The 24,336-nt window shown below is 52.9% G+C and overlaps 1 long non-coding RNA gene across 1 annotated transcript; it reads left to right on the top strand.

The window, feature by feature from the left end:
- Positions 1 to 20,730: 20,730 nt before the first annotated feature.
- LOC119106027 (uncharacterized) lies at positions 20,731 to 23,919 on the top strand. The gene is made up of 4 exons (XR_005095089.1): positions 20,731 to 21,059; positions 21,949 to 22,074; positions 22,791 to 22,889; positions 23,261 to 23,919. It is a non-coding gene; the product is annotated as an uncharacterized LOC119106027 (long non-coding RNA).
- The last annotated feature ends 417 nt before the right edge of the window (positions 23,920 to 24,336 follow it).

The raw sequence follows: 24,336 nt of genomic DNA, 5'->3' as shown, positions 1-24,336 counted from the left end.
TTATGGGCACAGCCGGGAGCACACAGGTGACGCTCTGCCAGCCCTAACGCGACTGTTAAGGAGATGTTGACAAGATCACGAGGGGTACCGGGCTCCGCTTGAGGTCGGTGGCCATTCGAGCCGTTTTGGGGTTTGTTCATGTTCACATGCTCGTCCCGATACCTCAGCTGGTTGAAGCGCATGCCTTCCGATCCAACCAAGGCAGGATGGGCTTGAGACGCTCGGTGTTCGCTATTTGGCCTTCACAGATATGGCCAGCGACCAGAGGCACTGGCCGCGCTTAAGGTCAGGTGACATCAGACGGCAGGACGGGCCGCGTCGAGCATTGCGGCACGTCCAGCTTTCGCCACCAAATTCTGCCACGACCTGGGCTTGCGATGTTGACCTGGAATTGCGTGATGGGGTGGTAGGGTTCAGGGCTCACACAGCAAGTAATGCTTACCGTGAGCTCTAATCTCAGAAATCCATCCATTCGAAAAGGTTGATATAAAATCTCTTTTTTTAAATGTGGGCGGCCTTGGTCATGTTTTTTTATCCGGCAATGCAGAACAAGAAATAGCGTTGCCAACATTCTCATATAATGTGCAACTCGAGTTTATGAAAATCTTAGTGGCTTTTGGGCTATGTCCGACCCATGTCCGAGAAGTAGATAGAGTGGTAGGTTTAGAGCGCCGCCTGCTCTTATAAGAGCAGATGAGCTCCAACTTCATCTGCTGTACCATACCGGGGTCTGAAGGTCACTTGCAGATTGGCGAACGGTATGAAGAGGCTTGGACCGTTGAATTCTTAAGAGTCACGGCGGCTCGTCACCAAAACATAGACATCAGGGCGTTGGATGCAAAGCTTCTTCATCTCCGCCAAATGCGTTGTGTGTTAATCACTGCGACGCCAATGTTCACGATGCAGGGATTACTATCTTCGTGCTGAGAACCCTGGGTAGTCATGCAATGCGCATCAAGTCTGCTGACATCACGAGCATTTTAAAATCCGCGATGACTTCTTCACGAAGGCTTTTAGCGTTGGGCGCGCTTTCCTAACCCCATGCACACGCCAGCACATAACGCTGACAAGTGGCCAAATTATGACTGGCTTGTTTCGCAGCCGCGCTAAATCAGTCCTGGCCCTTGCCTGTGCCAACGGAAGGGTCATGGGTCAGCTATCAGTGACATGGCTGAAATGCTGCAGTTTGTCCGTGATTTAGCCTCCCGGCTGTCGAGCGAGCGCGACAATCACTGGGTCCGTGCCAGCGTGGGAACTCACCGATTCGAGTCCGGTTTGTTCCGCCCCGTGGCTGTCAGAGACAGTGGGCAGAGTTTTCGTCTGAGCTATTTTTCAGGGACCGCGACGCGCGTCGTCGCACGCCCTTTATCGAGCGTCAGCGACTGCAGAGGCCAATCAGCGCTCAGGGATCATGGCGCAGTCGGTGTTCGGACCTGGGTCCCACGTGCGGGTCGAACGAGCCAACTACTCAACCATCAAAGTATAATTAATTCGCAACTATTGGCCACCTGAGCCGTCCGCCGGATCTCACCATCTCACCACCTCACCACCTCGCCCTCCGTGGTGCGGTGGTGACCCGACGACGCCGCCGTCCGGCAGCGGTCCCCGCGGCGGGGCTGGCGGTGCGTCATCGCCGAGCGGTCCGCCATCGACCGTCGACGCCGGCGGACACTTGTCCCGGGCACACGTGTTCGCGCCGTCAATTAAAAGCCGACTGCGATGACTGCACGGTCCGGCGTGGAGCGACGCCGAAGCCGGTCAGGCAGGCGCAGAGCGACGCAGAAGCCGGTCAGGCAGGCGCAGAGCGACGCAGAAGCCGGTCAGGCAGGCGCAGAGCGACGGGGTGCAGACGTCGGTGCAGGACGGGGACGGGGTGCAGGCGCAGAGCGACGGGGTGCAGACCTCCCGCGGAGGGAAGGGGGCTTCGCTTCATTACCGCGCGGCCGATATCGCCGGGCGGCTTCCATGGGTTCAAGCCTCGCTTTAAAGCCGCGTGACCGTGTTAGCGGAGGTGATGAGGTGTTGACTGTTTTCGGTAAACGTCGGGCTTCACATTAAAAGCGCCTTGCTGGTGAACGCTGTTGACAGGCGTGACCAGTTGGGTGTAGGGTGATGAAGTGCTCACCGCTCTTACTTAAGCCTCGAGATCTACTTTGTCGCCGCGCCGCGAGGAGGGAGATCATGTTCTGGTTGAGGCCTCGTCTCGTCACAGGTGGTTTACGGGCGACGCGAGGCGTGACGACGTTGGCCCGATGATGAAGCTGATACTTATCCGTTATCTGCTGTCGCGGCGCCTGACATTCCTCCGCGAAGAGCAGAAAGTGCTCCCACATTCCAAGCGCTAAAAACTCTTCGCTGACTATATGGTCAGCTCTATCGAAGCTTGCCCACTCTAATTGATCCATTTCATAAAAACGCGAGTCAGCACCAGTCCAAAATGCTTACAATACAACCTGCTGCCATAGCTCACGTCGTCCTCGGCCCGGTGCTAGCAATACACAATCATATTCCTCTCCATCCAGCATAACGTGATTAACAGACTATTCAGTTCGCCGCTTGGTGGCCGTCGGCGGATCATGCTGAGCGCCTCGACATCGGCTGGTCCGCCGGTGAGGGATAACTGTCGAACACAACGGTTCCAACGAGACACCTGGACATTAGCAAAACACGTGCCGAAACAACGAGACGCCCAGCAGAAGTACCGCCAACAAATTGTTTACCGACTACGTCAATCTCGCGAAAATGCAATGGAGCATAAACATTAAACGGATGTTTGGGTGTCTTGGAGTTGCCAAACAATTTGAGAGCGGAATACGTGGGTCGTTAGCTCGTTTAAGTCAACAAGTGGCTGACGACTGTTGAATACATTGCCGATGATTTTCCTCCCGCAAGCGCTTTGTCCACCCCTAAAGCAGGTTGGTGCGCCATGGAAAACCAAAACTCACAGGCAATAAAAACATCGGTGTTTTTTCAGAAAATATTACGTCATCAAGCTTTCAGGGGGCAATTAGCCCGCCGGAGTGGCGGTCTTGCGCTTGCGGCATCTCGCATTGGGCAGGAACACCAACCATCCAACATCAACACGCCCGACCACATCGTTGCCGTTCTGCCACAAATTCGCCACTGTACATCAGCGTCGGAGAACCCCGCGACCCCGCCAGAAACCGCAATGTTTCGTGCGCCGTGCGACGCGTCTGGCCCCGCCGTGCGGAATGTGAACAATAACGCCTCGTTACGCACGCGCCGAACGGACGCGCGAGCACAATAACGCCTCGTTACTGGTGCGCGCTAGAGTGAATGTTGCCGGCGCCGAGTGCGTGCTTGTCTTGGTAAGGACCGTTATTATGTCGGAGAAAAAGCGGGTCATCTACGGGGGATGCTGTTCGAGCGAACGGCACATCCTGACGCTACGCGCATGCGCAGTGATTGGACAGAGTATGGTTCATGTTCTTTTCGGAGCAGCAATCACCCAGCTATCAGTATCACCTTCCAAATCGGCCTATTCTCCATCCGTGAAGCGTGGTTGTGTCGTCCAAGCGCCACATGTGATTGCTAGCACTGACAAATATCGCATCTACATAACAGATAAATTACATCACGCCAGCTGCGAGCCGTGCTCATCAACGCTCAGATGATCTATCAGTGCGACAGGTTTTTAGCCACAAGTATCCAGCCCCCATCTGGTCTCGCTGTTCAGAAAACGCTCGTGTTCGCGGCGCTGGGCCTTCCTCCCCGTCCTCCCGCGTGCCGCTGCCGGCGCCGCCGCCGCCGCCGCCGCCCGGGCTGGCCCCGACGGGGTTTCCCGCGGGCAGGCCTGTGACGTCACGCCCGCAGTTCCGAGATCAATACCGCCAGAGGGCAGGCAGGTGCAACATCCGGGACAGCAGTCTGCAGGGCCGACGGTGGGGCTCGTGGCCCGCCGCCGGAAACAGCACTCTCCGGTCGAGGGTGCGGGGTCCGATCCACGGGGAGCTCGTTCGAGGTACGACGCAGGCTCGGCTCGACTCGGCTCTCATCCCTGGAAATAAACTGGCGTGGATCCGAGAATAACGCAACACTGCAGTAAATCATGGATCCGGTCAAAACGGGCCGACCCGGGGAGTCTACAGCACTAACAAACGCCGTTGGGCGAACGCGTCTCCGCTCCAAGCCCGATCCAGTTTCGAGCAGCAGACTTGATGAGCTCGACTCCATCTGAGCAGAGTCGATTCCGACTTTTTCCCGCGGCGTGCAAAGTTGACTACAGCCCCGACTCCAGCCGACCTCAGGCAGAGGCCGTCTCGGCACGTGGCCTTGGCTGTCCAAAATAGACGGAGTCGAGCCGACTCTGGTTCTGACTCAAGGCCAACTCATCGTATCACATGAGCTGGCCTTGTAACACCTCTCACATTGTTCAGCATTAAGCAGCAACCAATGACCAGTGACCAGTGACCGGTGAACAATCAGCATAAGCCTAAAACTGTCATCAGCTTGTGTGAGCTACGCTGTGTTGATATTGGGCAGTGAACGTTGAGCAATTTGCCTGTACCATTGCCATTTCAAGTCACCTGTATGCCACCTTATTCCATTGGCAGCATGCACATTGCAGCTGGAGTCGACTTCACTCTGGCTGCGCACGGCTGTTGACTCAAGCCTGACCTCACACTCAAAAGAGTCGTCTTCAGCCTGACTCAGCCCGATTTTGCTGACTCACGCATCGACTATCGCTCGAGTAAGAGTCGAGCGCGGTTCATCGACCAGGCGCCATCACTACTTTAATACGGCTCCCTGGCTCTACGGCAAACTAGCGCCGTCCGAGGGCCGACCGCACCGGACCCGTGCAGCGGAGGGAGAGCACCCACAGCGGCGGGCCCGCTCAGGCCCACCTGATCAGCCCCCGCCGCCCGGACCGGACCCGTGCAGCGGAGAACACCCACAGCGGCGGGCCCGCTCAGGCCCACCTGATCAGCCCCCGCCGTCCGGACCGGACCCGTGCTGCGGAGAACACCCACAGCGGCAGGCCCGCTCAGGCCCACCTGATCAGCCCCCGCCGCCGGGACCGGACCCGTGCAGCGGAGAACACCCACAGCGGCGGGCCCGCTCAGGCCCACCTGATCAGCCTCATTAGCGTCTCATCGCCCGCCAGAATCCGCTGCAAAAACGTGGCGAGAGCCGGCTGCCGACGCCTCCCGGCGGCGCTGGCAGCGGGCGCCGAGAGGTGCCGGCCCACTGACGGCCCAGCCAGATGGCCACCTGTTTATTTTGGTACCGCGCGGCGCCGGGGGCGGCGCGGGATTTAAACCGACCTTCTCGGGTCACTAGGGCATTGGGTGGCCCCCGGCAGGGGCGCCGCCAGCGGTAGCGTCTGGGTTACGGAGCGTGGCTTCCGAACGCTCGCTTGGAGCGCATGTCTTTTTCTTGGGTGTCTCAATAGCAACGCAAAAGTCGCCTTGTCCCCCCCCCCCCCCCTCCCCTCCGCCCATCAACTTAGCTCCTTCCTCGTTACTGGCTTTTCGACGCTATGCTGAACCTCCCAAACAAGGAAGATGGAAATAACCTGAGAAATCCGATGCGGCAAGAGATGGTTACAGTCACTCTTGTTTACGTCATAGTCACACCCATGATGTGAAGTCGTGCACAGCTAGAAAGTTAACGGCGTCATTTGAGCACAATACGCAATCAGCTACCGCACGCTGCGCTGCACCAGTTACATATATCGTACCGCACAACTCTGAAACGGCGTCTGCAGGGCAGAGTAAGTGGTGGCTATCAACGCGAAACTGAGCTGCGTTGGGCGTCTGGGAAACCGAGCGCTCATGACAACAGTGTAACTAAAACATCAGCGAGAATTTGGTGCGTTCACCGCGATTCTGTCCAAACATCTGGATGATCTGGATCAAGCGCGGTCCTCGGGCACCCACAACAAGTGAGCCTGTTTTGTTGTTGTACCGTTAGGTGCTGGAACTTACTGGGCCGGCTGACCTCACCAGGTTCTTGCATGCATGATGTCAAGGCAGAGCTGAGTCTAGCACGAACTGTAGCATGAACGAACTGTCTAGCACAAGCCTGGGACAAGAGCGCAGCGTAGGGAGGGGGTCCGACCCCCCGACCCCCTTTTGAGTTTGTTTGTTTTTGTTTTTCTCACCATAGATGGCACTCGACAGAAAGTAAAAAAAAATCGGTGCGGCGCGTGCTCACCGGGCCCCGGGCCTCTCCGTTAAGAAAATCCTGGCTGCGCCCCTGATCTCGAACACGATAAGCAAGTGGTCACAGTTTGGTTAGGCTTTGAATGAAGTAGACCGAGTCTTGGATGAATCAAACAGAGCCTGGCCAAGCTCTAACCATCGAGGATGACCTGGCCATCGGGGCCGGGACGGACAGTGCAATGTCGTCGGAAGACGACCCGTCTGACCTTCAGCCAGCACCGCGCACAGATGGCGAGTCTCGAGGCCGTCAGCACACAGCCGGCGGAGCCAGCGGCTCTAATCACGCGGCAATAGTCACAACTGCGGCTGGTAATGCTCCCGACTGGCAGCCGGCCAGACCGACGCAGCGCGCCCATCGATTTGGCTCTGGTCCTGTCGACCGGCGTCGGGTGCGCGCGAACCAGCGAGAGCCGACGCTGGTCAGGTTGCGGAGGGCCCGCCGCCGCGGAAAGCTGGCTGGCCTTCGCTGCCCGCCGACTGGGGCAGCTTGCAGGAGCGGCAGAGCGCGGGGCGGGCAGGCCCAGTTGGATTACCAACTTTGAGAACTTAGTACATGCATGTTAGTCCACGTGGAGTTGTGTGACGAAACGAATTAAAACCCCCCGGCCCTCTGCCGACACTGGTAATTATTAGATCCACGAACGTGATATCAGTCATCGATCGAAATTTGGCGCGTGTCGCTGCAAGCTTTTTTGTCCGGACTGCGTCGACTGTTTGGTCACCCTATTGGTTCGGCGCGATGGTGATAAAATAATCAACCCAAACCAAAATACACAAAAACAAACCCATCATATCGTGGTTTTGGAGCGTCTGGGCTCCCATGGTCATGCAGCGCCCCTTGAGTTGGTGCGAGGAACCCACGATGACGACATCCATGCTCGCTTCACAGAAAGTGATGGCACGCGCGGCAAACCACCTGCCTTCCGTGCTAACGGATTTAGTGTGAGTCGAATCGCCTTGCGGATCGCCTGATGCCGTCCCATCAAGACAGCCCCCCACCCTTATCACCAAAACCTCCGACGTTCGGACGGCTCAGAGGCGGGGTTCACGACGCAAAGCGACAACCACAAAGTGTCCCCAAGCCTCTCAGTGACCGGCGCTAAGGCGAACAATCAATTAGCCTCGGGCGGCGGTCTTTTTGCCGCACCGGAACGCGTTTTTGCCGCGGTGAGCCACACAAAAAGCCGCCGTTGATGACCGGCGCTGGCACGCGGCAGCGATCACGTGGGCACTGTCGTCAGAAATGGCTAGTGGTGGGAGGACAGGAGGGGGAACGGGGTCGTCTTGGAAGGAAGCGCGATCATGACGGATGACTGTTGATTGACGCCGTCGAAGGTGACGGGCGTGAGCATCTTGCGATATTGGTTTTATTTATCGAGCTTTTGAGGTGTAATTTGTCAGACGTGTCCACAGCGGGTGCTGTTACCACGGGTCAGCGCCCATCGTGCCTGTCTGTCGTATTGGTCTCACTGTCTCCCAATTCCTTTCCTAACCTTCGCTTGTTTTTCGACGGGGAAGGGGAGATAGATAGACGCGACGACAGCGATCTCAGACCGACCACCTGATGGCCGATATCCTGCTGCGGATCTCGCAGTGCAGAAACGCGCCAGTGCTCTGGACATGTTCGCCACCGCCCGCCGCGCGGCGCCGGACCGGTTCTGGATCCAAGGCCATGGCAGCGAGTGTCGCACAGGCCTGGAAGCAGATCCCATTGTTGACGTGGTGTTCCACTACCGCCGGGCGACTTGGGGCGAGTACCGAGGCCGCCGAGTTGCCGTTGTTGTAGCTGGAGTAGATGTGCGTATGGTGGACGACGCATGAGGCGGTGAACACGCGTCCGTTACGACGAAACGACGGGAGGCGTGTCCACCGCTCGTCGGACTGCAGCCGTAGTCCGTGCGATCTGATCTTCTGATCAGTCCTGATCACTTCTGATCAGTCCTCGCCTTTGAGTGTAGGCGTGTGGTGTATAGCGTGGCGGTCTTCTCGGGCGGCTGCCAATGCGTCCCGCCACAGTCGCATGACAAAGGTTGGCGATAATGCGAAGAAACACGCACGGTGCTGCATCGGCCAAGAGTGGTCCTACATCGGCATCGCAGCCCATTACGCACACCAAAACACCGCACCAGAGCCTCATTCTCGTCCCCTCGCACGTTTAGGCCGCGAGGCTTCCGACCAAATGAGGCCCAAAGCACGCCACCAGCTGCCCGGCTCGGTCATGGCTCGAGGCGCCGCGACACCGACGTCTTCCACGACTGCTGAGGCCGAGCCACGGGCGCCGCAGTGACAGCCCCAGGCCGCTCCATTCTCCACGTCACCTCGTCTGACAGATACACTGGCAGATACACTGAGTGACGCCGTATCTGGCGGACGTATTTTTAGCACGTGCCGAGGCGATTCGCGGCGCCGATACGGCCACCGTGCTGCTCGGGGAGGGGGCGGCCCGCCTCCCGCATATAAACAGAGGGCCGCCGACGACCGGCGGACACCGCAGGGCACGGCGCATGGCGCGCCGCGGGGTGCACCACAGGGTGCGCCGCGAGTGCAGCGCGGGCACCCCGGGGAACCGTGCGGGGTACGCCGGGGAAAGCAGACACAGCCACTGACCTTTTGAGCTTGCCGGTCTTGCCAGAGACGGTGGTGACGGGCAGCAGCGGCTTCTCGTCGCCGCACGGCGAGGAGCGCGTGTTCTCCGTGCTCGGGGTCATGACCTCGTCGGCGCGCTCGTCGGCGCGCAGCAGCAGCGTCGACTCTGTGGCCGCGTCGTCGCTGTACGAGTCCTCCATGAGGGAGAGGTCGCGACTAAGCAGCGGGGCGGTGGCCGCCGGCGGCGGCGGCGGCTGCGGCGGCGGCATGTTGTCCAAACTGGCACTGATGAGAGGCGTCTCCAGCACCGGGTGGCTGTTGTTGTTGGGCGAGCCGCGAGCCGGGCCAGCCGGCGGCGCGGCCGGGTCGCCGCTCAGCTCGGTCTTGACCTCGCTGTGGCCGTTGGTGACCTGGAACACCGCCTCATTCTGCGCCACCGCGTTCAGGTTGAAGCCCTTCTCCTCATTGGGCAGCATGAACGAGAGCATTGTCTCGGCGCGCTCAGCGCCGCGGCATGCCACGGGGCGCACGCGGCGGCGGCCGGACGACACACACGCGTCCGACGGAGACGCACCGCTGCGCGCCGGCGCCGACCGACACTTCGCCCACGCCCGCGACGGCGCGGACCCCGAGGCGACACGACCTGACCCGACCCGACCTCGCGCCGCACCACGCAGCGGCGCCCGGCGCGACCCCGCGCCGCAATCGGCAGTCACAGGCGCGCGCAGTCGATGCCGACTCTCCGACCAACGTCGCCGCCGACGGAGCCCTTCGACGTTCGACGCGCCGTTTGGCACTGGGCGCCCCGCGCGCACGACTCGGCGCCGCCCGGCTCGGCGCGCAACTTGGAGCGCCGCGCGCCGGCCGGCGGCGCCGCCAGCTGACGCTGTGACGTCACCAGGGGGCGGACCCAGGCCAGCTGAGCGGGCGCCGCGGCCGCCCCGGGTCGCGCTGAAGATGGACCGTGATTACGGTTCGGCTGTGCTGATGGGAGATCGCTTCCGCTGCTTGATGCAGTGGGTTATCAGTCAGCATGGATGAGGCGGTCACTGCCGGAGATGGGTCTAGGCGGGACAGTCAAGAGCGGAGATTGATCGAGATCCCCTTCGGTGTAATCGTCCTGAAGATGCGTGCAAAAACGTTTGCAGATGCCATGTTTTAACCATGAGTCTTTGCTACGTCAAATTTGATTGACATGTGGAGTGATGATCACTTGAGGTCGTTTTCTTATCGACAATTTCGAGGTCAGTGTTGTAGTTTCCCATTCATATTTCCTTTTTGAGAGAGGATCCAACCCGCCAGCTTTGACGAGAAAGTAACCCAATTTCGGGGAGAGAGCAGTATTGAAGATAATTTTGAGAGTGGCATTCATCTTTTCTCATATTCAGTCACCCGTCTTATATTGCTGCTCCCCTCCCCCAAAGATGAACTGCGCGATAAAACGGCAACGCTGACGTTTACAATAGGTGTGTTTTTATTTGAGCGAAGCATGTATTTCTGATGGATCTAACTAAATATGCATATTCATATATACCCCATTTAAATTTTGCATTCTCTACTTCGTTGACAACGCAGACAATAATAGGATATCATAAAAGATACCGGCGGGAAAGAACACGGCAAAACACTCCTTACATAATTTCAAGCAGCGTGAAATTATCGACGGAAATACGGAGAAGCATGAAAACAGCCTTTTACAAATATAAGGTCAATCACATCACTGTATTTGTGTTATAGGTGTAATGAAGCAAATGAGTTAATCTATTCCCATTTCCCAAATGAGTCGTCATTTCCGCTATGATGAGTATCGTAAATGTGCTTTTTTCTGTCATGTGTTATGACATACCATTTGATGCACACTCAGAACAAATCTATCAGTTCAGAACTTTTTGCAAAACAATGGTGGTTTGTCATGTGCAGCCACCTAGTTCGTGCAACGACTTGCGGACATTTTGCTGCGGATCCCTTTTTTGCGATTAAGCCTCACGCAACATGTGACACATCGCTGACTCACATGCAATCAGCACGCAATGCCATCGTGCCACGGCCCACCGTGACAAGCTGCGTCACGGCATCAGCGAAGTGCGCCGGTCACCTGACCACCCCACGGTCTTCAGACAGAATGCACGAGGAGCCGGTGATCTGACCAGGGCTGATACGGAAGGGGACAATCCTGTGGCTGCCATGAGATACGGAAAGTGGGGAGAGCCATCGCGCGCTTCAGCGGACGCTGCCGAAGATACGGAAAGTGGGAAGAGCGATCGCGCGCTTCAGCGGACGCTGCCGAAGATACGGAAAGTGGGAAGAGCCATCGCGCGCTTCAGCGGACGCTGCCGAAGATACGGAAAGTGGGAAGAGCCATCGCGCGCTTCAGCGGACGCTGCCGAAGATACGGAAAGTGGGAAGAGCCATCGCGCGCTTCAGCGGACGCTGCCGAAGAACGCTGCGAAGCTTTTGCTTCACAAACGGGCATTAAAGTGACTTAGAGTGACGTCGATCGGACGTCCGAAGAGTGAGATCATGAACAGTATGAGCACGGCCCAATTGAATGGTTCCAAACATAAATGAATGGGATGACCGGCTTTCAAAACCGCATGGAATACGTCTTATGTTGAATCAGGGCATTGGAACAATAATGCCTACCGAAAACCGAATTTTTGGCGACTAAAATTTATGAGTATCGGTGTTTTTTCGACCGGGCATGTGTGCTTGTTTCAAGTTCCTGATCACGGTTTGGACAGTTAAGGCACTTTCTTTTCACGCAATTCGAAGGCACCCGAAACGAGCTTCCAAATACCATATATTCGATGCAACCAGTAGTATTTTGAGGCGTGTCTCCAGCATCAGACGCACATCGATGAACCATTTCACACATAGAAAAACAATGCGACTAATAATTCTTGACTGAGTACATAGGACAAGAAAGACCGGGACATAAAATTACGCGCACAGTTACGGATCCAACACACAAATTGCAACGGGCCTCTGCTATTTACTACAATGAATCGTTACGTATCCCACCTATTACGTTATGTAGCACATGATTTTGAGCCAATTTTAGTGCCCTTATCCGAATTATGGCAAGGAGCTGGTTGGATGCATTAGGTAAAAAAGTCAGGCAGACAGCAAACAAGCTCTTTGGAGCAGGCAGCAAACAGACGCTTGTGTTTAATTCAATGGCACGTGTTTTTGAGTTCAAACCACTCAGATCTTTCCCTCATTTGTTTGTTTTATAGCTAGCCTGTCAATCCCCTCACCTTCTGCTTAATTGCTGTCTGCTCATCCCTCATATTTGTAAAGGGTGGATTAAAGCAACGCAGCTTACTTAGAATACAATAATTTTCATTTCCGATGCAGATTCACGCGCTCATCTTCCAAACATAAGGTTTGGAAATTGCTTGGGGATAAATCTATCAAAACCTTACCATCAAAGCCGCCCAAATCGGCGGGTTTTGACTGGCTGATGCTTCCTTGATTACAAGCCCCAGACAGGCTCGGGCCCTCCAGACTGGCGGGTCAGTGAAGAGAGGACCACCCATCGAGCTGACCCGGACGCGTGACGTCACTGACCTGAACGCACGCGCATCGCAGTGAGCAGGGATGGTTCGTGTGACCCGGGATGTGCATTCCTCTCAGCCTTGAAGCCCAAGCACCTTCTGCTCAATACAGAGGGAGCTTGACCCACCAACCGCAGAAGCTGGCTGTGAGGCATTTGTTTCTGGCATGGCCTGTCGTTGCAAGGGACACGTTGAATGCGAGGACACTGCAATTGTGAGTGATCCCTGCGGATTCCCCCTCCCCCCCCCCCCCCCCACCATTAACAGACGGCACAGTGCCTCTGATGACTGACGGGTGTGACTCAGAACCCGTGAGGTGAAGAGATGACTCCGGACCTGCCGAGTGATGAGATGACTCCGAACCTGCGAGGTCATAAATGATTCCGGACTTGCGAGGCGATGAAATGGCTCCAGACCTGCGAGGTGAGGTAATGAATCAGTGCCTGCGAGGTGAAGAAAATGGCTCCGCACCTGCGAGGTGAGATGACTCGAGTCTTTGGACTTCTACCTCTGTCTTCTGAGTAGAATGTTCGGTCTTTAGGCAGCCCGTGAGGCAACCAACTTGGGGTAATTTGGCAAATTTGGTTGCGATGGAAGGATTCATTGTAATGGAAAGACAATTGAAGATAAGAATAAGGAAGGATAAGGATTGAAAGCATGCTTGTTGAAGTGTACATGGCCAGCAGCATGTGCTCCTTGACAGACAACTCTCTCATTATTTAAACCACGGCCAGTTACATTGGTAGCCGGTCTTTTAAACATACACATTTTTCCCACTTCCCCATCGACTACAAAAGACCTTGTAGATCAGAAGGCGTTGAGCTAGCTGAGCGACTTGCGTTGAATCACACGCCAACATATGCTACTGTGATGACTGAACAGTTACTCTGTTGCTGAACGTTGATTACCAATGCAAATGGTTTAACGTCATCTGTGTTTTTTTTAGCCAGTTCACTCAAGCTGCGGTAGAATCTTTGTGCTTCATGCACAGCTATGACACGCCTATCCCATGACACTTCATCCCTCTCTGTGAGTGGCACAGGAAGAGGGGGTACGGGGGGTATGAGCCCCTTTATCGTATCGTACGTCCCGGGTGGCCGAAAGACTCCTCGGGACCTACGATTTAAGGCACGATTTGAGGGCCCGGAAGGCCGGCTGGTGGTCGCATTCAGGGGCTCCGGTCCGCCGAGCCGAGGACTCCAATGCCAGCTATGGGTCCCTGCGCGCTGAACAGCATCCCCGAGCCGATGAGGGCCCATATGTCGGTCAGACACCGCCAGTCGGCTACGTGGCGGCATGAACCTGAGGGATCATTTCCTAAGTAGGGACCGGAGCCAGCAATTTTCACTGGTTGGGCCACCACAGCGCCTGACGGAGTGTCCTGTGCTGTCAAGGGGCCCCAACCTGGCAAGAGGCAGTGTAAGAAAAAGCCCGAAGAGCCTGGAGGACCACCGAATCCGAAGATCAGGGGCCCGATTGGAGGGCCTAAGGACACAAAAGGCCGCTTGGAGCCTTATTCGGGGGACCCAGTCTGCAGGGACGGACCCTCGAATGTCAGTCGGAAGGCCCTTTGCGCCGATAAAGAGATTTTGATTTTGATTTTGAAGATTTTGCGCCGACACTCTGAATCGATATGGGCCTAGATGTCGGTCAGACGCCACCAGCATTGCATAGTCGGCTCCGTATCGGTATGGGCCTGAGGGGTCACTTCCCAATCAGCCACAGAGCCGGAACCAGTGGTTCAAACTGACCAGGGTCCCTGTATCTGTCAGGGGCCACAGCGCCTAACAGGGAGCCCTGTGCTGGCAAGGGGCCCAGAGCCGGCCGAGACCATTGTTCTCTGGCCCCCGAAGGAGGGCCTGAGTGGCCTAACGGAACCGACTACCAAAGGCCCAGTTAGAGAGCGTAAGCGTCAGAAGGACTGGCTGTAGGTCGCATAAAGAATCGTGGCCCGTAGGATCATGACCTGAGATATTAACCAGAGGTATCTTTGCATCGCTTGAATACCCCCTGAGACAATGCAGGTGTCTAAGTCGGTCGGAGATTATGAACACTAAACAGTTGGCTCCCTGTCGGTCTGAACCCTGGCAGTCCATTTCCCAAGCAGGGGTGAAACCGGGGACCCCGATTTGCATTGGTCTGGGTCCCTGAAGCAGTTGTTGGGGCCCCCGTGTCGGTCAGGGGCCCACAGTACATAACAGGGAGTCATGGCTCGGCTAGTGGCCCCTAGTCGGCCGCGAACCTTGTTTAAAGAGGTCCGAAGAGAGGTGGATAGCCCCTTGGGTCAAAGATCAAGGGCCCGAATGGACGCAGGGCTGCCCCCCCCCCCCCCCCTCCACCTGTAGTGCCGTGACATGAAACGCCAGTCAGAAGGTTTCTATACGGACCTTGTTATTAGGGTTCTTATTAGGATATTAGGTTACGTGAAAGCTTATGATCATTGTTCACATTGAGGCAACGGAAGATCGCTGTTCTAGTCTGGGTCCCCAATACCGAATGGTGGACCCTTCAACCCAATTCCAGCATGAGCCCGTTAAGCCGCAACAGAGTATATGTGCCAATTATTGGACCACCTACGGCGATCAGGGATGTTTGTTGCGTCAATGAGAGTTCCTGCGTTGATCCGGGGTCAGCTGCGGTCTGCGCGGTTCAGAAGCCCCCGTGTCAGGAAGGGGTCCAACGTCATATAATGCATACCTCTTAGGGCCTCCGGATCAACCAGGGAATCCCGCTCCGTGTCGCCAGAATGACAGCCAAGAGACACCCCGCGGTGGAACAAAATGGCCGTTCAACCCCTGGCCAGGAACAATAATGTACCCCCTAATGTTCTATTCAAGGTGGCCCCTTTCCCGAAAATGTAAGGGGTTTCATTACGGTCGAAAAGAGTGGGTCAAAACTGGTTAAAAAAACAAACAAAAAAAGTCATGCGGTGTATGCCTGAGAACGTTCACTATTTCGCAGGTTCGACAAGCGAAACAAATTATCAAAAGGTTTCAACCTGCGCGCCCGCAATCTTGGAAGCAAGGACAGCGATGGCCTGGGTCGCAGTTTCCATAAGACCGGACGGCGTTGGCCACTGAAAGCAACACTAGGCAGCGGGTGCCGTGCTCGTGAGAGCGACTGTTGTGGAATGATGTTTCCGAGTGTCTTAAAAACATAATTCACTCTTTCAAAAATTAGGCTGGGCGTACCTTTTTTACAACTTTGAGGATACAGATGGATACAGAAGGATACAGATGTACTCCAAGCAAATTGACAGCTACAGCAGCACGGAAAATGGATATTCTGCCCATTTTTCCTACAGTTTTGCCACCAGATTGCAGCACCACTCTGTGGTGCTGAGAGGCCAATCCGTTCAATCCATCAATCTAAAAATCGCACCGGTGAAATATACGGCCGGTCACATTTTAAATGTGCGGTTTGATGCCCCAAAGCGTTCAAACGTACTTCTTCCAAATGCGTGATCATTTCACTCCGTCCGCAGACGACGGCTTCGTGTGAGCCGCGAGACCAACAACTCGCGGACTGTAAAGACTGCAATTGAAGTTTTGTTTCTAAGGTTTACGAGCGTGCACCCTCAAAACTACGTTGCCTTATTTGTATCAGGTACCAATTCTGACTGAATTTTCAAAATTTCCATACAAACATGCCCTGGTCATGTTGATACAAATTGCTGACCCATTTCGATTTACATTTGCGGGGTTCTTAATACTCTGTACAGCCCACATAAAGACTCTGACGAAGTTTTTGAGTTCTGTCGGTTTAGGAGTCCACTTGGCCATTGTAAGATGAAAAGCGTTGATGATTTATTTCATGCAGTTGTTTCATGCATGATTTCTACAATTGACTGACTACGCAATTCAGGCGGAATTGATCTCGCGGTAGCCTGTCACTTCTATTCCAGTAACGGAATTTAAGACTGAAAAATTTCAAAGGGAAACAGGCCATATTAGGCGATTGGAAGGGGGTGGGGGAGGCGGGCTTTTACCGGCAGGTGGCCCTTTGTCAACCCTGTGTCACTTGCTTCTCAGGGCTTTGGCTCCGTGCCTGCTCTGCTCAGTTGGCACTCGTTTTACCACGTAAGAGGGAGCAAACAACGCTCTGGTAGTCGTACCCAGAAGTGCTGAATGACGAAGCCAGCATCCTGCGTCTCGACCACGACAGTGGCACAAAGGCCCAGCTTTCCAAGAGTTCATCAACGTATGACTTCGCACCTAATTTTATATTTTTTACAGAAATTAGAAGCGCGTCACGCTCGCCATTTGTTTCCGCGTCATGATCCGAAGGAGGTTGCCCTTGACCTTGAAACACGTCGGCGACTTGTGGGAGCGGCAACACTGCGACTCTGGCGATGACATAAGACGATGGTGCTTTAGACGGCAGCATGCATCAAATAAACATAATGGCAAAAATGAAAATCTGCCACCGGTCTTTCTGCACTGGGACTGGGAAATACTGGAAAATAAATATTATCATGATTATCATTTCGTCTGCATTGTCGTTAAAAGCAGCTAATCTGTATCTGATGTCAAAGTATGCCTTCACATGGTTAAGATCCAGCTTTAAGGTCCCGGCCGCTTGTCGCTTACAGACACTAGTACCCGGTTGTTATAAAGCGCGCTCTGGGAGGTGGACTTGATCCAACTAAGGTTTTTTCCAGAATGCATTTTCAAACAGTGAGATGTAGCCACGGCGAACCTGACACATCTGTAGGCAGCTGAATAACCATTCGCTGGGTTTAAAGTGGTTACATATGCTTCATAAGGTCACTGGCCTGTGGCAGGTCAAAGTCAGGCCACGGGTCTCAGTAAAGGCAATTCCAAGGGAATCTTTCAAGCTGATGCGACAGCGGATAGGTAGGCAAAGTCAAATTACATCGAAATGGTTAATTAGACAATAGGGCGATCAAAAAGAGGATCACGGCTAATTCCATTGACCCTGGGAATGAAGGATAGATCGAGGTAAAGCCTGATCGTTTTTTATACTTGGGCAGCTTTTGTGCAATTTGGGCTATTTTGGACAGTTTTAGACGCTGTATTCAAGTGCCTTGATCGTCAGAACGTTATAAAAATTAGTTGGACTTCATAAAGGTCAGAAGAGGTCACCGACCTAAGATGACCCAAGTCAACCGTTTGGTTTGAGGAACATGCCGCCTTAGGTAGTTCCGGACCCTTACTGAGATCAAAATAGCAAAATAACCCAGAGGGGCTTTGGTCATCTTGATCTCCTTAAGATCATATAACATGACACATTCAATTTAAAGAAGAAATATTTCTTTTGAGCAGGTATCCAGGTAAACGCTGGTCGCGTGAGGAGATCTGAACGCGCTTCATGCACACATGTCGTATTTAACCTTGTTTGACTTTATCAGGCCCGAATTCATGCTCTAGGGACCAAATACTTTTATAAAAAACAATCACACATATATCACAGCTTTAAACTGTGAATGTGCTGCATCTAACTCTCTTTTTATATCTTGAGTCAAAATGACCGCCTTTAGAGCGCTTCGTACTGAGCCGGTCACTCGAGGGTGCGTTAGATGGCGGCACAAGCAATCGCCAAAGATGGCAGCACAAGACGCAGTAAATAAGCGCACCCCGAGGGATGCATCAGTGACCATTCGTCTGATAAACTGCCCGTTTTGTCCTTTGGAGACAGCTGAGATCTGTGTGGAGGTTGAGTTTGACAGCATTCTAGGCGTATTTCGCACACGAATGGACCATACAGCGGTTTCGATCTAACCCAGCGTGAATAAGCAGATCAGAGGCTGGCACCAGACGCCCCTTGTGGCGCCTCAGCAGAAGCTAGTGCACGTCACATTCGTGCTGCCCGGTATCATTTTCACCTGGTGGGTCAGCAGCTGTCTAAAAGGTTGTGGATATATGTGACCTTGCATCTCTTCGTGGCTTGAGTGCTTTGTTCTCCTTTCACAGCAATGCTTGACGGGGACTCTCAATGCTAGGGCCAAACCACAGTAAAGTGCAATCAGTCCCGTACTCACACCTACGAGTCATCAGTCCAGTGCAGCGTTTGTGTCCAGATACATCCTTCACCTGTGTCTTGTGGCATATATTGTGTGGCTTGTGTCAGGAAGGTCGTGGCCGATAAGACGCCTGGTTCGGCGCGAGAGGAGGATATGGTATAACATGTTTGCGTGTCATTGGAGCTTAACGACGCACTCAGCTGCTGAGACTGTATGGCATTGCCCGTCTCTCACCCTGGCAGGAAGCGCGGCCACCACGGCCATCGAACCTCGAACCTCTGGTGTTCCGATGGTAACAGATATTAGAGTGCAGTTGTCATGCACAAGATCTAGATACATTCGGCAATCGATCTTACTAAGTTAGATCAATGCGTTGAAAAGCCCACCCCGATAAAAAGCAAGACAAAAGTATAATGAAAACAAACGGGAACTCACCAGCAGCGGTGTTAGTTTCTCAAATCAGTTGGGGGCTCAGACGAAGTGGTTGACCTAACCGACACCCACACACCGATTTATTATTGGATTTCTGCCACTTGAATTTGTGTTCTCGGTGAAGATGAAAAGGTCTAGTGATTCGCAGATCTCTTTTTTTTCTGCTGAGAAATGACCTCCAAAGTCGAGCTCGTGTAGGATGGGTATGCAATCTACAGAGAAAAACATCTTAGTAAATCTCAATAAGGGATTACTGAATAACCCCGAAGCTACGATTATGCGGCATGAATACCCTTCCGCTGTTGGGATGCGATTGCGCTAATTTTAAGTGGGCCGCACTACACTTTTACAGGCTGCCACACCTTGCAGTCAATTGTTCTTCATCCCAATGTAGGCGTTATTATTTGAAAATCGCTGTGCGACATTTGCAGACTGGCTTAAGATGAAGGAGTTGGAAAGACAGATATTAGGTACCTACAGGATATTTGGCACAAAATCAGCCTGGTACCAATTAACGGCGATGTGTTTAGGTATCCACAATCTAGTATACCAATAGTTAAGATAATTGCTCCGTGTTGATTTGGCCCAGCATTCTCCCTTTCTTCATATGCATTGATGGGGCTCAGAGGAGCATTAGGGGGGGGGGGGCTCAAGCCACATTGCGGGGGCTAACACCTCCCCCCTCCCGAAAATGCATAAAGTGAGATCCTTATCCACTGATGTAGCAAGCACGCTAGTGGAATTTGAAGTTCCTGAATGGTCAATAAACCGAATTTCTTTTGTCAACATGCGAATTTAACAAACGGCAGTAAGTCGAATACAAATTCGTGGAATGGCTAAATTGACGAATTCATTATGCAGGGATGTGAACTAAACGATTGTAATTCTCAGAAGGGATAACTTCCGCAGACGATAAGGGGCCATGAATAAGTCAATTCAAAATTGACGATTTGGTCATTGAAGTTATCTGAAGTGATGACCGTCACAGACGGTAAGGGGCTAACCATAAATAGTGGCCTGCAATGGCAAATGGGGTAGGGTTGGTAAAGCGCAACCAATATTGCTAAGGACATTAAATAACGATGGGAACCCGTATGACAAAGGATGAAAATGGTTGGTTCTGCAAGTTACCAAAGATACGCTACGTAATTTATGGACCGCTTTTGCAGATTTCCACTGCCTAACGGAACAAGATACAAGGGACCATATCGTCGCTTGACCCCTAATCGAGATCTAAGTACGGAATAAAGCCGGTTGCCGTGGATCTGAGAAACACAATGATAGCCATTTTGTCACCACCGGTCAACCAGCAACTGCTTGGGTCAGACCATTATTCACGCGTGCGTGAAAGAGTAGATTTTGGGAGGTTTCATCAACCCTCCCTTCCCCATATCGGGCTCTGGCCTTTACTCCCAACTTTGAGAGAAAAGGGGGCCAAAAGCCGTGGAGAGACCCGTTTGCTAGAGGATTTCGGGAGGTTCATAAATGTTCACGGTTCGGCCCCCTCCTCACACGCACATTCGCTTTGCAAAACCACGCCCCTGAAGAATCCCTTCTTTATTTTATATTATCATGATGTTCGCTCTCACTCTCTACGGCCTTACGAAAAGAGGCAAAACAATACTTCATCTGCCGCAGTTCCTCAAACGATCCTCTCCGCTGCCCCCAGACCAGTAACAGCTCGGAGCGCATTGGGCCTTGGCTCACGCTAGCGGCTAGCTGTGTCCTAGGGTCTTTCTGGAGCTATTGTCCCCGCCCCCGGGGCTTTGCACAGTCACGAGCCACCACCGCTAAATGGGCGACAGACGTAAACGTAACGCCATATGTACGTCGGCCGCGAGTGAGTCTCCAAACAAGAGAAGAAAAGTGTTATAGCTTGACGTTTGACGCAGTCGCGCCATAAATGTATATTATTTGGGGTACTCATACGCGTACTTTGCTGGGGGAGGTTATGCATGAACAGAAGACGGCGGGCGAGTTGGCTGGTGGTGCCCACGGGGTTTAGTTGTACTAAAATGTTGTGGACATCTGTGTAAAAATGGTTAATTGTGCTGTGACCACCTGCCAAAATGTGTTTGATGGTAAAAATAATGTAAATTGCAGAAGTTTCTTTGTGTTTCCTAAAGGCGGTGAACTACGAAAAGCTTGGGCTGAAAGATGTGGGTTACGAGAATCTGATCTGAAGGAATCTGCTCGTGTATGTTCAGATCATTTCGCGGAGTGTGATTACAAACCAACCAAAAAAAGAAAATTGCTTCTTCCGGAGGCGGTGCCTTGGGTGGACGTACCTGGGGCAGGCATCGTTCTGATTATAAGGTTTGTGTAGTTTCACATATGAGAGCTTAAACAACCTTCTCTTCACATCACTGTTAATACAAGATAATTTTGACTCTTCCTAACCTTATGTGATGATGATATATTTCAGTATCAATTTTGCAATTTGCAATTGCTTCTGGTTTCCCAGCTTCCATCCCATTGGCCGTCATCATGTGTTATTCAGTCCAGGGAAAAGCTAGATTATGTTTGACTTACAGTGATGTACATGTTGTGGGTCAAGTTCTTTCCTTAGAACTGCTTGGCTCTGAATCAGACTTGTATGGTTGATTCAGGAAGCCCCATTGTAGAACTACTGTTTATGGGTCATAACTAGCATGCAGTTAGGCACTCATGTGTGCATGTCTCTTTCCAAATAGTTGTTACATGCTGTGTTACCAGGTTCTTTGCTTTGTCTTACTGTGAACAGGTTGTCCATTGTTGCTGGACTTGTATTGGGGTGAAAGTATTTAAACAGGTGTCACAGACTAAACTATCTTTAAAGGCTATAGATATGTGCATGGAAAATGTTGCTTAATAGGTTAGTTCCATCACTTTGTAGTAAAACTGTGAGCTTGCTGCTTTTCAACATATCAGCAGTGATGACTGTAGAGCAGAATTGTTCTGTCATACTATCATAATGGCTTGTAAGCTTTTCAACATTATATGGTAAAACCTAACATTTTTTAACCTAATATTTAACATAAATTAATGTTATTAACATGATTTATAGGTCAAAGTCAATTTTCTTACCTAAACATTATTTGGTTGGGCTGTTTCCTATGTTCAGGCAGTTTTTTTGTATTTATTTGGCATATCAAGGGCATTTCTCTTCTTCAACATTCCTCCCTGTCCAGACACTAGCACTGTACAGACAGCTGGGTGGTTTCAGGCCTGCAGAGCATGGTCAGAGTGCCCTGTTTGAGAGGGCGAGGACTGGCGGCTCCCAGCAGGACTGGCAGCAGGGAGCAGGACCCAGTGGGATGACAGCTGCCAGCAGGCACCAGCCAGAAAACAGGTGAGCATGTCCTATGTGTTTATCTGTACCCACCCTGCCTGTGTTTGGTCCTTGAAGAAGTTGTATCACCTTGAATATCTCATCTCTATGATTATGTATGTATATAGGCAGGGGAGCAGGCACATTACTTGGCCCAACTTATATAGAGAGGTCAAGTTATATTGAAAGGTAGATTGGCAACTGAGAGGTCCCATTTCAGCTGGTGTGCCCAGCATTTGGAAATCCCCTCATAATCCTGCCTGCAAAAGGGCAGTGACAGCTATTTTTGGTACTACACAGCATGACTAGGATAGTGTAGGATCGGTGCACATGAGAAAAGGTCTGCAGTTAGCAGGCATGCTGAGGGTATGAACCCAATGTCACCCATGCAAACCATTCATATGTTTTGTTAAGAATTGGGATTAAGTTGGGTATGTGTCTGGTAATTATGTTCTTTATTTGATTTTCTTGATGTGGGGGACAGTAATTACCACCACAGTGTGACCTTAATGAATGAGTCACAGCTTCTTGATGGCATATTGTTGCATGACTTTCTCTCTGTTTTTTTTCAGGCTATCATTATCTGTGGTAGTTTGGGTTAGAATTTTATGTAATGTTTTGCAAACCTTTGCCATAGCACTTTCATTTCATTCCCTCCCCATTCAGGTAATATTCACCATTTCATTATCAAACCTTTGCATCTCATCCAGTGGCTCTTACTGGCTGTGGTTTTCCAGAACTGGTACCAGTTTGAAGGACATCCCTGAAGGCCATGCAGGTGCCCTCTCCACCTCATCTCGCATCCAAACGCAACCAAACGACGTCCATCACCAAAGGTATCACATGGCGTGGGCTCTCGATGCGGCTTTGTTGTATAATTTTGTCTGTTCTTGTGTCTGTTTGGCATCATCTGTGGTCAAAGGTTCACTCAATGGGCGATTCACATGTTTAAATTATGGGGAATGTGTAAACCATGTTCTGCCCTGGACCCGGCGCCGAAAGAAGTGGATGGCTAGGCTCTAAAAGCATGTGACACTGGTATCGATATAGCGTTGAATAGGATAGTGTTATTTGTCATGCTGAACACTACCGTTCTCCTCATATCACCAGTGGAAGGGCCACGCCAGTGTCCCTGCCGTGCACTCCCCTGCCTCGCCATCAACCCCCGCTTCTGCTCGCCGCCTGACTGCCCCGACCGTGCCGGCAGCGGCGCGCGGAGGACACCGCCTGCGGGGCTGCGGCTGTGGCGCGCCTCCGAGACCACGCTCCGCTTACAGAACCGCCGGCTGCTGGCGGACAACCAGCGGCTGCGGCTGCGCCTGCGACAGCTGCACCGCCAGCTGGCCCGCCGACGACCGGTGGCGGCGCGCCCGGCCGGCGGAGGACGCGGTGACGCACGCGCCGCCACGCGGGAGGCGTAGCGAACTGCAGTAGGACGCGGAGTGCATAGAGGGCGCGACAGACGAAACGTTGGGATTCGGGCATGGATGGCGTGGGGGGCAGGAAAACAAGAGGCTTGTGCGCTGGGATTCCGCGTCCAAATCGGGAGAGGTTCAACAGCTGAACATGGGGAACTGCGAGTTGTCGCATGGCGATTGCGATGGGGCTGCCGGATGTGCTGGTTGAGTGGCGTCGGTAGTCTTGAGTCATCACAACGCGGGCGAACAAATCTGGCTCTCGGCCCCCTGGAATGAACTGGGCTGCCATATGTGTCTCCGAAACTGGCCAAGGGTGGCATCCAGAAAGGCCTAACATCAGCACCAGCTGCGTCGGCCCGTGATCTTTGTCTCGCCAGCTGTTTGCGCTGAGGCCTATTACCCTGGTGCGTGAATACGGATTGATAGCGCCCCCTCCCCTCCCCCCCCCCCCCCGTAGTCGCATGCCTGCCTACATGACGGTGTCAGATCTGTCGACCTCCGCAACGACCGAACGTTTCGGTATCGTGACTCTTGTGCGATATGAACTCCTAGGCTGTGATATTTGGTACGCACGACCATGTTTGTCCCGTGAATACTGAGGGCTGTTATGTGTACGTCTGGGCGGAAATTTATTGTGAGCCTCACAGAGTTCATATAAATTCCCTATGGTCTCAATGGTTTAGATGATTTATCATTTCCCTCGGCAGCTTACCTACAGGACTTTCTTGTTCCAAAAGAGCAACGCATGAAGAAATGCGTACCTCTCCATCACGATCGTCGTGGCCGAAGATCCCTCGGTATGCAAACATTTTTCTGTTCCAATTTCTGTCTTGAGTCAGTCGTGAGCGAACCTCACTCTTTGGTA

The sequence above is a fragment of the Pollicipes pollicipes genome, unplaced genomic scaffold, assembly GCF_011947565.3.
Source record: "Pollicipes pollicipes isolate AB1234 unplaced genomic scaffold, Ppol_2.1 Scaffold_6138;HRSCAF=7277_pilon_pilon_pilon, whole genome shotgun sequence".
Lineage (NCBI taxonomy): Eukaryota > Metazoa > Arthropoda > Thecostraca > Pollicipedomorpha > Pollicipedidae > Pollicipes > Pollicipes pollicipes.
This window is presented reverse-complemented; position numbering and strand designations above follow the sequence as displayed.